Source organism: Macrobrachium rosenbergii, chromosome 2 (assembly GCF_040412425.1).
Source record: "Macrobrachium rosenbergii isolate ZJJX-2024 chromosome 2, ASM4041242v1, whole genome shotgun sequence".
Taxonomy (NCBI): Eukaryota; Metazoa; Arthropoda; class Malacostraca; order Decapoda; family Palaemonidae; genus Macrobrachium; species Macrobrachium rosenbergii.
Window position 1 is genome coordinate 86,449,277 of NC_089742.1, and position 14,286 is coordinate 86,463,562.

Consider the following 14,286-nt stretch of genomic DNA (forward strand, 5'->3'; position numbering starts at 1 on the left):
ACAGACCTGCATTCATAATTCGGTCGCATTCGAATAATCTCTCCTTCTTTGGCATTTTTGGCTTTCTGGACATATCTGGAAAGAAACCTAGACCTATATATTTTCAGTTATTTTAACTGTTTAGTTCAGGAGAATTAGATTAAAAAAAAATTATGGAGCTGAAATTTGCTCTATCAATTCCTGAAGAGATGTAGAATATCACAGTAAAAGTCACCAAGAATCCCCCTGGAGCAGTTTGGAAAATTTAAGATTTTCTCTTATCCCTCAACATCCGTAATATTAGTACTAATGGTAGTGAGAAAGCCATTAGTATCAAGAGGCCTATTAGTAATTATGAGAGCCTGTGCAAATCGAAATAGACTTTTGAGGGAATCATTTTTCATAGAGTCAAGCTCTATCTTACAAGACTAGTCTTACCCCTCGGTTCCAGTTTAGAAAATGAGCAAAATAATATGGAGGATATCAGAAAATTTCTCAAAATGCTCAAGGGAGATTCTTAGTGACTTTTAGTGTGTTATTCTTCATCTCTTCAAAAACTGATAGAGCAGATATCTGCTCTATATATATTTTTTTCTTCATTACCCATATTTTGACCTAAAGCTCCTGAACTATAGCCGATTCACTTAAGATAGATTTTTGGACCTACGAGACGTTTGTTTGGCGGCCTCTGATTGGCTGGTAACGGGAGGCAGGCGACTCGCTCACTCTCATCTTTACGTATGTAGCTCAGAAAACAATCAATATGTTTATATATTTCTTCATTTATCTCACGTTTTGCACAAGATAGGAAAGTTTTGGTCATACCATAGGATTCGGTGTTAATTGTACCACTAAATATGATTTCCTGAAATTAATAAGAGAAAACACAAAGGAATTACAACGAGTAAATGTGAAGAGAGAAGCATTTAATTCTTTATACCCGTTTTTACTTATCATCGGAATTTGCATCATTCATGCGATCAAGACAAAATAAAACTTGTGTTTTCATACAATGAATTCACCCTGAATACTCTGGTGCTTTCAGATTTTAGATGCGTGTGATTTATGAAGAGAAAATGAAGAATATGTCTTATTATGTTGCATCTGTTCTTGATGCAGTTTGCCAAGAGACGGTGATGATGATCTGCACGACACTGTGTTGGTCCTCTCAGCCGTTGACAGTTGTCAGTTAGCGATATGAGAAGTTTGCAGTTTCGGCAATGTTTGCTGTATTATTGTCATTACATTTTCTGTAAATAAATGCACAGAATTCACATTATGACTCTCGAACATACCTGTGAAGAATGTTTCGTGCAACTCCTTTTATTTCTGCTGCCTTTCTTAGGCGGGTTCCATCTAATACTAATTTAACAGCTTCTTTCATAGAATTTTCAGTAAAAGTTCCAATGTCTGTTTTTCTTTTCCTATTTCTTGGCATTTCATAGTCCTGTAAACAAGAATTTGGATGTGTAAAGCTTACATTTAGGTTCAAATAGCAATGCATTATAGAATATTATACGTGTCATTGTTGATAACAAGTATTGTTTGAAGATTTTAACACAAACAGTGTAAATGTATTGATTCAAAAGCATGGGGCACAGTGGGACACTGTTCCACTCTGCCCCGAAGATTCTTGTCCCACTGTGCCCCATTATAATAATTTGACAATAAAATGAATACAGGCCCTTACCAATAAGCACATGGCAAATATTTATCCAGTTGTCATATCTGCATCCCTTCCTATATCCGATCACTGTATGTTGGGATTACTAGTACAAACACTAAACACTTGAATGTAAAACAAGTGAAAAGAAAAAAATTTACTTTACTCACCAAAAATTAACAAATGCTTGAAAAAAAGTTTCAATTTGTTGATCCCCAAAATAAAAATGGCTCAATGTTTACATTTTTAGTTACTCTCTCTGCCACTAGGAGCTCAGTCGAAAAAGTTACCAATTAGTCACTTAAAAAGCTAGTATCCTGGTGTACCCCATGTCCCACTCTGCCCCATTGTACAGTAAGTTCCAAAAGTGAAGCTACAAATTTCAAAATTGATCGTACTTCTTTAGAAACTCGTGGGTTTGCCAGTTAGTATATTTTATTCCAATTATTGTCATCCTCTTGATCTGATAATAAGTATCAGTGATTAACTGTAGAACCACAGAAGGTATATCCCCAGTGAATGGTCAATGTTAGTTCAATAATTTTTTATTAAAAGAAAAAAAAAAGAATTCCCCCCCACCACAAAAAAAATGAATTTCCCCGTAGAAACATCTGTGGCTCTCAGTGTGTGATATCAAGTGTTCACCATTGACTGGCAGCAGGAACCGAGTGCATAAACATCGGCCTAATGTGATTTGTAAATTACCTTTCTCCTTTCATAGCGTCATATCGAAAGTTATTATGGTTTCTTTTGATAAAGCACAAAGAAGTTTAGCATCTGATTCAATGAAATATAAATAAGACACAAGTTGGTGTAAAAAAAAAAAAAAAAAAGAAATCCAAGTTATACGTACGTTTAGCATGGCTATATGGTTAGGCCTATTTAAAAAATCAAGGAAATATATTTTCCAGCTTGTTATTTAATAAATTGAGTTGTTTGGATATCTAGATGGTTGTAAACACGATTTTCCATTAATTAGGTTTCATTATCAAGTCAGGGGAAATGAGGAAGTCTAGGCCTAAGTTAAGTCAGGGGAAGTGAGGAAGTCTAGACCTAAGTCAAGTCAGAAAAGTGAGGAAGTCTGGGCTTAAGCCAAGTCAGGGGAAATGACGAAGTCTAGGCCTAAGCCAAGGCAGGGAAAGTGAGGAAGTCTAGACCTAAGCCAAGCCAGGGGAAGTAAGGAAGTCTAGGCTTAAGTCAAGTCAGGGGAAGTGAGGAAGTCTACGCCAAAGTCAAGTCTGGGGAAGTGAGGAAGTCTAGGCCTAAGCCAAGGCTGAGGAAGTCAGATAGATGAATTTTCAGTTGTTTTCGGTGAGCCTTGGTGGATCTTAGACTTGAATGATTTGGGAACACTTTATTATTTGGAGAAGCCCTCTGTAACGGTTCTGTAAACGGAAAACTTGTTTGCAATCAAGTTTACCCTTTCAATAGTGGTTACTTTCTATCAGTTATTGCAAACATAATGAAGGAGGGAACTGATTTACCTGTTTATTCACTATTACTGGCTGGCGATGAGGGTATTGGGTCAAAAGTCCCCCCAACCCTAATAGGACACGGCTGGTGATTCATGGTTTGGGTAGATAATGTTACGTTTGTGTCATGGGTCGAAACTGAAGCCAAAGCTGAAGTAGAGTCCGAATGGTCCTAAAAGCTAAAATCAGAGCTACCAACCACACCCAACTTCTCTGTTGAATCTAGGTGCATTCAGGATTGATTATGTTTAATGTTACAGAGATTTTCCCATTATATTCTATTGATACTTGCATGGTTTTATGCATCTTCGCTAAAATAATTGATAATACACTATGATATTCAATATTTGTTTCCACATTGCTAGAAATATACAACGGTAATGTTGGTTATCCTGTGTTGAACGAAAATTTCAAATTACTTCGTTTCTTTAGTCTGAAGTAATTACTGTACTTTAAAATAATTACTATTACCGTAATTTTTTCTTATGATTGTTATAAATATCATAGATTTTATATTTGTGCATCATATGTTAGCTTTATTTTGTTTGATGGAGCTTTCAATGTAAAATAAAAATAAGTTTTTCAGCTATGTGTTGTAGTTGCCAATTAGTGAATTTCGAACGAAATCTTCTGAAATTTGTAGCTTCACTTTTGGAACTTACTGTACGAAAACCCGATTAGCCGAATGGAAGAGATGTTCTTTGACTTATAGTAACTATAGGCTTCACTGCGTTCTTGACTAAGATAAGCCTCATTCCTAGACTTTCCTTTTTGACTGAATGAAACTGGTTCACGTAGCTGGGCTACATTATTCCGTAAATATCAAGACAGTTATCGCTGGATATTATGAAATTCAATAAGCAGTTGTTGCAAAATTTAGTCTTCCTACATTCATATATATATATATATATATATATATATATATATATATATATATATATATATATATGTATATGTGTGTGTACGTATGCATGTATGTATCAACACATTTATGTGTGAGTATAGGCTATGTGTTTTGATTTGGGTGTGGATATGAGTAAGTGCGCGTATGTGTATTATGAATATATATTTTACATCCTGGCAAAGAATCTGAAAGGCTCATGGCATTGTGAGTGTCAGACTATTTTTTTTTTAGCTTAATTTGTTCCAAGAACACATGAACGAATGTTTCACTCGTTTCCATTCTCTCTCTCTCTCTCTCTCTCTCTCTCTCTCTCTCTCTCTCTCTCTCTCTCTCTCTCTCTCTCTCTCTCTCTCTCATGAACGAGCAAATAGTTATTTCGTTTACATATACATCAAGTCTTCAGTCATCTGAACTTAAAACTTCTCTGTGGCGCCTTTCTGAAAATTCCAGTGTCAAAACCTCTTCCATGTTATTGCTTAATTCTCTCGCTCAATATACAGTAGATACAGTTTATATCGTTTACTGCGCACTGATCGTATAAGATCATTTTATATTTCAAAATTTCAATTTGTTTTAGGAGCTGTTAGGACGGTCGAATTCTCTTTTAGTGATTGAGAGTCTGAGAGTGAAATTTTTCGGTGCTACTTTGGCTTGTTATCTACCGTCACCTCCGAGGTGCTAGTACTAAACATGAAGGAAGCTCAATGGAACGTTGTGTTTAGTACTAGCCCCTCGGGAATCAAAGATATCTTTTATTAATACGATTTTTCGACCACACAATATAGAAATGTGTATATATAATACTTTGACTACAGAGGGGCTAGTACCAAACACGGCGTCCGTCCCATTGAGCTTCCGCCATACTTAGTACTAGCGCCTCGGAGGTGACGCGTAGATAACAAGCCAAAGTAGCACCAATTTTTATTTGTGGTTTAGAAATATTAATATTTGAGAATATGGTAATGTAATTAATTTATCTGTTTCTTAATGTTGAATTGTTTCTGTGACCAAGAATATTACATATAGCCTACCGTTATCTTTTTTTTAGCACAACGTATAAGAAATAAAAGTGCTCCTGATGTAGTATCGAAACTAAATTCCTGGCATTGTTAAAACTTTCTAGCATGGAATGGATCGTAACGTTTAGTTTCTTAGACAATTCACTATAAATCTAAGCAAAATCAATAACATGAAAATGCCTGATGAAATGGTAATAAAAGTTCATAAATTTCACCAGCTTTCAGAGTTTAGAACGCTCTCATTTTATATTTCAATTTCAGTAAAAGAAAAAATTAATCCAACATCGAATGCCGTCGTTCAGAACAGTCGTATTTTATCCATTAACTAAGGAAAAGTATAGATACTGAAGTGCGAATGTCGATAAAACTAGACGAAAGACAACGAAGTGTAATTAAGAAATAGTCAGAAAATAGGATAGTGACGTGAAACAGCCTTCAAGCGTCTACAGTATATGTTTACTTGTCTGAGATGTAATCGCGAAATTACGAAGGTTCCATTAAAAGATTAAAGAACGTTCACATCGATTCCCATCAGGAAGCTTGTCAGAGGACGGGATGGATGTACGAGTACTCTGAATGAAAATGGCTTATGAAATTATTTTTGAAGCCGTCAAGAGTTTCACTCTGATAGTTTCCGAGTCGTTTCTAATTACACAAGCGAATACCAAGACTCGATAACCAATCATCTCTTGTGCCCCTCCACTGCGCCTAATAACTTTTCTCTTACGCTTAAACCGGTTACTTTTAGGTCTTCGTTTCAACTGTTTTAGTTTTCTGTAAAAGAAAACCGTTGAGATGGCTCTTTGCCTGTCCGTCCGCACTTTTTCTGTCCGCCTTCAGATCTTAAAAACCACTGAGGGTAGAGGGCTGCAAATTGGTATGTTGATCATCCGCCCTCCAGTCATCATCCATACCAAATTGCAGCCCTCTACCCTCAGTAGTTTTTATTTTATTTAACGTTAAAGTTAGCCATGATCGTGCGTCTGGCACAGCTATAGGTGACATCAACACAGGCCACCACCGGGCCGTGGCTGAAAGTTTCATGGTCTGCTGGTGAGAGTTTCATGGGCCGTGGCCGGGAGTTTCATACAGCATTATACGCTGTACAAAAAACGCGATTGCCCTAAAGAAACTTCGGCGCATTTTTTACTTGTTTCCTTTAGTGGTCACGCAATTTGCTTCTTAAGCATTTTTGTCTTGGATGGCATTAGGGATTAGCTCTTTCTAAATGTTTTCTTTGAGAGTTTATGTTTGTATGAGAATCGTTTTGCGAGCTTCCTAACTATGCCTGTGCTCACCTATTTTATTATTGCAGGAGAACATTCAGAAATGGGATGGGACCCGAAACTTTTGCCAGCAAAGATGGAATATATTTGATCTATGCGTCATCCTCTTCATTCTCTCATTTGAGCTCTCTAGGATATACACAAACACACACACACACACACACACACATATATATATATATATATATATATATATATATATATATATATATATATATATATATATATATATATATATATATACGTATATATACATACCAAACGGGAAGGCGGACAGGAATACGCTTGAATAGTCATTTGATTACATGTTTACTCCCAACGTTTCAAAATCCATGATTACATCATCAGGGGTTCTAGAATTAAAAACAAAAAGCACTGACAATAAGAATTACAGAAAAAATATACAAAGGCAAAGTCAGAACATAAAAACGACAATCGACTTAAAAGGGAAATTTTTACACAAAGGACACCGAGGAACAGGCAAAACACTGAGAAATTAATTAAAACAAATAGAGCATATAAAAGACAAGTAAAAAAATTATATTTAAAATATTTATGTTTTAAAACACTAAAATTTAAAATCACATTAAGAAAACAAATAAATAAGTAAATAAAAGTGACTAAGGGTATGGAGCCAACCTGTCAGTATGACACAAATACAGAAAATGAGGTCTTCGAAGGAGAGACAAAACAACAAAAACATTATTATTACCACAGGTATAAAGGAACAGCCAAAGTCTGAGTGCTCAATTTCTGAACAAGCTGTTTTATCATCAGAGACTCGAATATTGGTAGTTCCAGTTGGCTAGAAGTTCGTCCAATTATGCAGAAATCTTTGTTTTCAATGGGAGTTTTACAAAATTTCGCATGACTTCTGATGTTGGAGTGTTTGCATAGATTCACATAGCGGGGTAAGTTTTCGTACAGGTGTAAAAATCTCCAACCCTGAACACTCCAACATCAGAAGTCGTGCGAAATTTTGTAAAACTCCCATTGAAAACAAAGATTTCTGCATAGTTGGACGAACTTCCAGCCAACTTGAACTGGGCGAGGAAGTCCACACCCCGGAGCGGGTGTCCTAACGTCCGCGACGATGAAGTTCCACTTGTATCTCCGGCCCAGGATGGAGACCAACAGGAGCCTGGTGCCCTAGGAGAGGATGGGGGACCCGTTGGCGGCCGTCAGGAAGGCAACCGGGTCCGGCGGGCACCTGCAGTCCTCTCTGGAAGGCGGGAACACTGACATCATGGCCCCAGTGCCGATCAGTATCATCCTGCCAGAGATAGTGTTGTGGACATAGAAGCCTACTGGTGCGGGGCTCCTGGGTGTTTTGGATGCTGCTGCCATGGCGGCCGGATGGCCGTCCCACCCCCCCCCCATTTTTTGGACGAGTGAAAAGACAGAGGGCTTCGCAATTCCAGGCAGCTTTACCAAACCTCTGGTGGTAGTAGCAAAGCCCAGCCTTTCCTTCTTTTGGTTGTGGGGTGCACTCTGTGGTGGGGTCCTTCGGCTGGAGGCAGTTGATGGGGTGTGCGGGAGTGGACGCCCGCTTCGCCGCCCTTGTGGAGTCCGCCAGCTGCTGTGCCACCCTTATCAGGTCCTCGACCAGCAGGGTGTATGGCTCCGTGATCTGCCCACGGATCTCTGGGAGCAGCTGCCGCAGGAGGATCTCCCTCGACAGGTTAATCTCTTTGTGCCTGCCGCTGCTGTCAGTCTTGGGGAGGAGGAGGAGGTCCTGGAGGGCATACCACTTTTCCAAGAGGTTTGTGTCCTGCCGGGGGTTGATGGCGAGGTCGAGGGCATGGGCAGCCCTCTCATGGAGGGAGCGAGAGGGGGTTGTGCGAGGGAGACATCTGCCTCCGAGAAGTTCGCGGTAATTTGTATGTGGTTGGGAATGTCTGGATTCATGCTCATTCCGCACTCTCACTTGGAGTGTGAGGGAACACTTGTGTCAATACACGCTTGGGAGCGTGCCGTGTGGGTCCGTTAATGACGCTGGTGATTTGCCGACGAGGGTCAGTAACGCCCGAACGCTTTGTTAGAGCGCCCTAGTTAGTCCGTTAGGGGCGTGGGTTGGTTCATCAGGCCAAGACTAAGTCGCCGTTTGGGTCTGTTAATGGCTCTGGGAACCACTCTGGGGGTCACCACTGTGAGAGGTGCTAAAGAAAGAGCAGGAAGACAAGTACTGCTAGTTTATTATTGAAGCGACCCACTTATAAAGCGGCATGCAGACATCTGCGTATACGCAGAGATCATAAGTACAAAAATTTTTACATGTGACCTGAGGTAAAACTATTTTTCTGCAAAACAGGACAGGTACATACAGAAAACATCATGATTAACAATAACTGGTTGGACATAAAAATACTCTGTCACACATACATGGTACAAGGACAAATGGATAGATAATAAATAAGCAATTCCCAATAATGATAATAATGTTGCAACCGTTCGATCTTAGGTCGCATGTGAAGGCACCATGGAAAACAGGATGTCTACCATAGAGAGCCCATTGAGAGGGGACTTTACACATCTCTGCCTTCTTGTTTCAAAACGGCATGGCTGTGGTGTTTGGGCATCCAGGTGTCTCTGAAAGAATAGTGTGCCACCGGTCAGGAATTCAAGGGAAAATGGTCTTATGGATTAGAAGGTTAAAGCTTAAGATTCTAGCCTCCCTTTGGCGGCTTGTGCCCCTAACATCTATGATCTCTCTAAGCTGGAATTCGAAAAACACTACCCCAAAAGGGGGAAAATCTAGGTGTGTGCTGGTAGCAGGGGGGTTGAAGGAGGGGGATCTATTGTGTAGTAGGCCCAGGCATTTCCTGAAAGCTACAATGGAATGCATCCTGGGTTCAATATAAGTGGAAAACATCTTGGTTCCGCCATATTGGCTTGATTATAAGTTGACTGAGATGATGGATTTTCACTAGAAATTAACTAGATGGCGACTAACTAGGAGGGAGGAATGTAAATCTTTGACAATATATATATATATATATATATATATATATATATATATATATATATATATATATATATCACCAGAAACTAAAGGGACTCAATTGTTGTTCAAGGCTGTTAAAAAAAGTTTGAAAACTATCCAAACTTTTGGTCTTATTTACCAAACCTTCAAATCGTATCATTACTATGAATCCCCTTTAGTTCTTGATATCACTACAGTTATTTTAAATTGTCTTTTTTTGTTAGTTTTTTCCTTAATTTGTAGCAATTCTCCCTTGTTATTCGTTCTATTTAAGATAAACTTACTATTTATTGTTTTATGCTCATTTTCATCATATCTGTTTCCAAGACTGAGTTTAAGCTTCAATCACTGGACAGCATCTCGGATATTATTATTATTATTATTATTATTATTATTATTATTATTATTATTATTATTATTATTATTATTGTTATTATTATTATTAGCAAGACAACAGGGATTGTACTGCTATCCCACTTTAGGGCTATTAGTTGTATGAAGGCGTTACAGTAGTCCCCTCATTTCTATAGATTGCGAAGCCTTAAGATCTTTTTGGCAGCACTAAAACTAAAATGTTATTAAATGTTGTGATAGTGTCAGCTTAACGTCTAAAGTAATTACATTGTCAAGTACTGACATGAAATATCTGCAACGTCATCAATGCAACTACTTAATTTTGCATCAGTGCTAAAGTGAGTAACGTTATCTATGCTCTGCAACTTGACTCAGTTCATGTGACTGCCAACATCAGGTAAGAATTGGCTGCCTTTGTTTATTAGCAAAATGAGCCATTTTGCCATATGAAATCTTTTATGCCATTACATGGGGTCATCATCTTCACTAGAGTAAACCAACTGCTGCATTTTACTCTTTGAAATGAATGAAAGAGAAGTCCTTTTTATGCTTTTTAGTTTTGTTCCTGGTTCTGTGTACAAGAGGTGAGGATTCGGTGCTTGCAGATTTCGTTTTCTATTTAACAAATAGCGATAATGAAAATGGAATTAAGTAATAGCTGCAAGCACCGAACCCTCACCTCTTGTAGATAGAACCAGGAACACAACTAAAAAGCATAAAAAGGACTTCTCTTTCATTCATTTCAAAGCGTAAAATGCAGCAGTTAGTTTACTCTAGTGAGGATGACGACCCCATATAATTGCATAAAAGATTTCACATGGAAAAATGGCTCATTCATGCAAAGTTTTGAAGTGTAAATAACCTCATACAAAACTCTGGTAATTTTGGTTTTACCGGAGCTCTGTTTACACATAAACCCGTATTTGTTTTTTCCTTGACTGAATAACACTTGAGTAAGCGCCCTTTCTAACTTAGTATAAAAATTCTGATCTTGACAACATCAAGTGACTACAGGAAATTTTACGAGCAAATTCCTTTCAATGCAACTATTGGGGAAATTTCTATTTGTTAGAAGAATTCGAAAAAAATTTAAGGTGGTTAAATCAGGATATAATTTAAGAGAAAGCGAAAGGAAAGAGAAATAGGAAAAAAATAAAAGAGAACTTAAAGTAAAGTTTCCGAGGTGCAACTTCATTCAAGAGGGTTGTAGATGCATTAATGTGAAATGAGACCAAGGAGGAATTACTGATTCCATTACTTTTAGTTTAATGGAAGTATCGCTAGTCAATGCATTAAAGCCGTATGTCACTCGTAAGCTCCTAATGTCCAGTCATGAACTTTGATCAGAGCAGTATTTTCCAGTTGCTCGTAAACTGTCGAAGTCAGTAAAGGAGGAAGTGTCTCCTGCACAAACTTGAATTGCCAGTCATTTGGTATATATCATGTCACTTGCCATCAGTTCAAGTGTCTTTATACACTATTAAGCTACACTCAGAGGTACATGATGGCTGCAAAAGAAACTGTGGCAGTACTTATTTGCTAGGTGAGAAGGCACAGAACACCCAGACCCTTCATGATTGGCCGCCTTGTAGCTTTGCGCTGATATCACTCAGTTTTCATATTTTGGCCTCCAGAAACATAAGCCATGGCACAGAAATTGTTCCTCTGGATTTTATTTGTTGCTTTATTATTATTATTATTATTATTATTATTATTATTATTATTATTATTATTATTATTATTATTATTACTGATGTTGTTATTGTTGTTGTTGTTGTTGTTTCACTCTGTACAGACCTTTTCAGACATTTTTTTTACCTTATACGATTCCCGTTGTTATCAATGGTCACAACTTCTTCGGTTAACTCTAATTTCTTTCCTATATGAATGCTAATCTGAGTTCCAAGTGGCATCAGAACTCACCAGCTTTGCAAAATTTAACGACATTGAAGTATCATTTCTTTGTGAGCTATATCATGAAAGGTCCCCATTCAGCTTCTTACTTTAAACACCAGTTTGACATATTATCAGAAGTCACGTTGGCCCCTAGACTTGAGTCGAACTAAATTAATTTTGGTCTTATTTAGGAAGCCTCTTCGGTGGTTTATTTATATCAAGGACAAAGATTTGTGCATAATCTGATTAATCGTAAACTTGATGGGTACATTAGATGTTGCCATAACGTAAGTGTTACTTGCAGTACCAAGTAAACACGTACGGCAAGCACATAATAAATTTTCATTTGTTGACAGCAAAAGAACATTGTACATATTGGCGGCTTCCTTTAACTTTGGTACTAAGTTTCGATTTTAATATTTTCTGTTTTGAAGAAAAGGTGCTTTTTTTATATTTTGCTTTCGAAGGACAGCGCTTACTTCTTCTATATCTTCATTTTGAGGGAAAAGGCGTAGCCCACTTTTTGCTGATTGCAGATTCTGAGTCCTCGTGTAAATCTGACAGAAAACTTTCTATGTTCGTAACAGTCCACTTGTATCCTGTTTCATTTAATTTTTCATATAATTTTAAAACATTATGTAGTGTTTGAAATCATGATCTAAATGCAACTCTCCTTCTCTCTTTACCTTGCATGTAAAATAGCAATGAAACTAGAACTGAAGTGAGGAATGGGTTCCAGAATATAAAATGGTCTGCTCTAAAATCAATTGTTCTCTAGCTTAAATATCACAACAATTTTCAGTCAAGTACCTCCTACAAAAAAGTTAATTTTTCTATTCCCTTTGTTCGTCTGTTTATTTTTACTTTTCTTTTCTTTTCTATCATGACTATGTAAAATTTTATCTGTGTATTTGTGCGAGAATTTTACTAACGGTGAGCCGGGTGACTGACACAAAGCGAATACATTTGGGCGAAATACAAAAGAAAGATTTGGAGAGGCGGTAATCCTGGGCGGGAAAGTGCGGCTTTAGCCTTGGCTTAGGTCTGGGGTCTTCGAACGCTCTTGTCAATTTTCTGTACTTGCAGACGGGTAAGAATTGGGGACACAATAAATAAAGTCGCACTCATGAAAGCAATGCGAAAAACTTTTCTTATAATATATAAGGTCACCCGGAGCTAAATCTATTATTATTATTATTATTATTATTATTATTATTATTATTATTATTATTATTATTATTATAGCCAGACCACAGTCACATGTCTAGGCTCTCATAAGTCTTACTGGAAGGTTTTGTCCTTGAATGAAAAAGGGAAATGGAAGCTATGAAAAGTGAAAGAAGTTGGACAGCCCTGTGGAAAGAGACAAATGGAACGAACGAAAGGTAAAAAGCCGGACAGCCATGCATCTGCGGGCTTAAGAAGGGAAGCTTCTTAGAACCTTTGGAAGGACACCTACAGTGTACTTCGCATGTTACACTGTTAGTGGTGCCCCATTGCCCACAGGATGAACATAGAGTGAACTAGGCATATAGGCTATCGTTAAGGTTCGCGTATGGCGAGGCATTTAACACTCATAGGCTGTATGAATCCTAAAGGAGACAGGGAACAATGTGCACTGACAGCACAGCATCAAGACGCTGAACGCGGTCCCAGCTGGAAGGCTGCGGGTCAAGAAATCAGATTTGATTTCGCTGCAGGCGAGCCAGGTCAGGCGATGTCATGACGAGCTCTTTCGTCACCACAGTGTAACGTAACTCTCGGCAGAAGATGACACCAGGACAAACTTACTGCTCCATGGAATGAGTACATGTTTACCATTATTACTACTGAAAAACTAGGAATAAGATCAAAACGCTGCAACTAAAAAAAAATTTTATCATAAGTCATCAGTGTCTATGATCGTGGTATTAATGTCAGTTTTTGCTTCGGCAGTTAAATAGTAACATCAGTCCCTTACACTTGTAAAATAAGGGAGGAATGATTCAAAACTGAATTGTGTTCCAGGGATCGATGTTTTGAATTACTTATGCTTACGCGCACGCACCTCGAATGTATGAGTATATACACGTACACATGCAGCAGGCAATTGTACAGTCACCGGGTAATAAATATATGTATATGCATAATAAATATATATATATATATATATATATATATATATATATATATATATATATATATATATATATATATATATATGTGTGTGTGTGTGTGTATGTATGTATGTATATATGTATGTATGTACTTATACAGATATATATATATATATATATATATATATATATATATATATATATATATATATATATATATATATATAACTTTAACCCATTTCTTTTAACATGGACGGTCACTCAAATTAGTCACTCCCACATTCATGGTCATGCTGAATCTTTAAGGAAAACCTGTGCAGACAACTTCAGCTACATCAGCAACTATTTCGCATTCTTACAATGAAACCTCACCAGAAGCTCGTCGGAACCCGCTTCCACAGAGTGCGTCATACAATATATCTCGATCTGGTACTCTCTCACTCTCGCCCTTTCTAGGTATCAAGAGCCTTCGTTTTCTAGACCTCTTTCTCATCAACTGTCCAACATTCTCTTCATCTTCTGCTATTGCGGCTTAACGCTTCAGATTGTACTCTTTCTCAATGTTCGTCCTCAAACCTTCTACTTCATCGGTCCATCTGAAAACACTGATGGATCCTTCCAGAAACGCTGATTT

General features: G+C 37.6%; 1 protein-coding gene across 2 annotated transcripts in view; it reads left to right on the plus strand.

Moving 5' to 3' along the window:
* The first annotated feature begins 1,937 nt into the window (after nt 1-1,937).
* Nucleotides 1,938-14,286, plus strand: part of LOC136848964 (uncharacterized) — a 66,360-nt gene continuing 54,011 nt past the window's right edge. The window contains exon 1 of one of the 2 annotated variants that reach the window (XM_067121777.1): nt 1,938-1,996. The gene's annotated coding sequence lies outside the window, so the exon portion shown is untranslated. Of the gene's footprint in view, nt 1,997-2,264; nt 2,954-14,286 lie in introns of those variants that run through there. The other variant, XM_067121784.1, reaches the window with a different exon arrangement.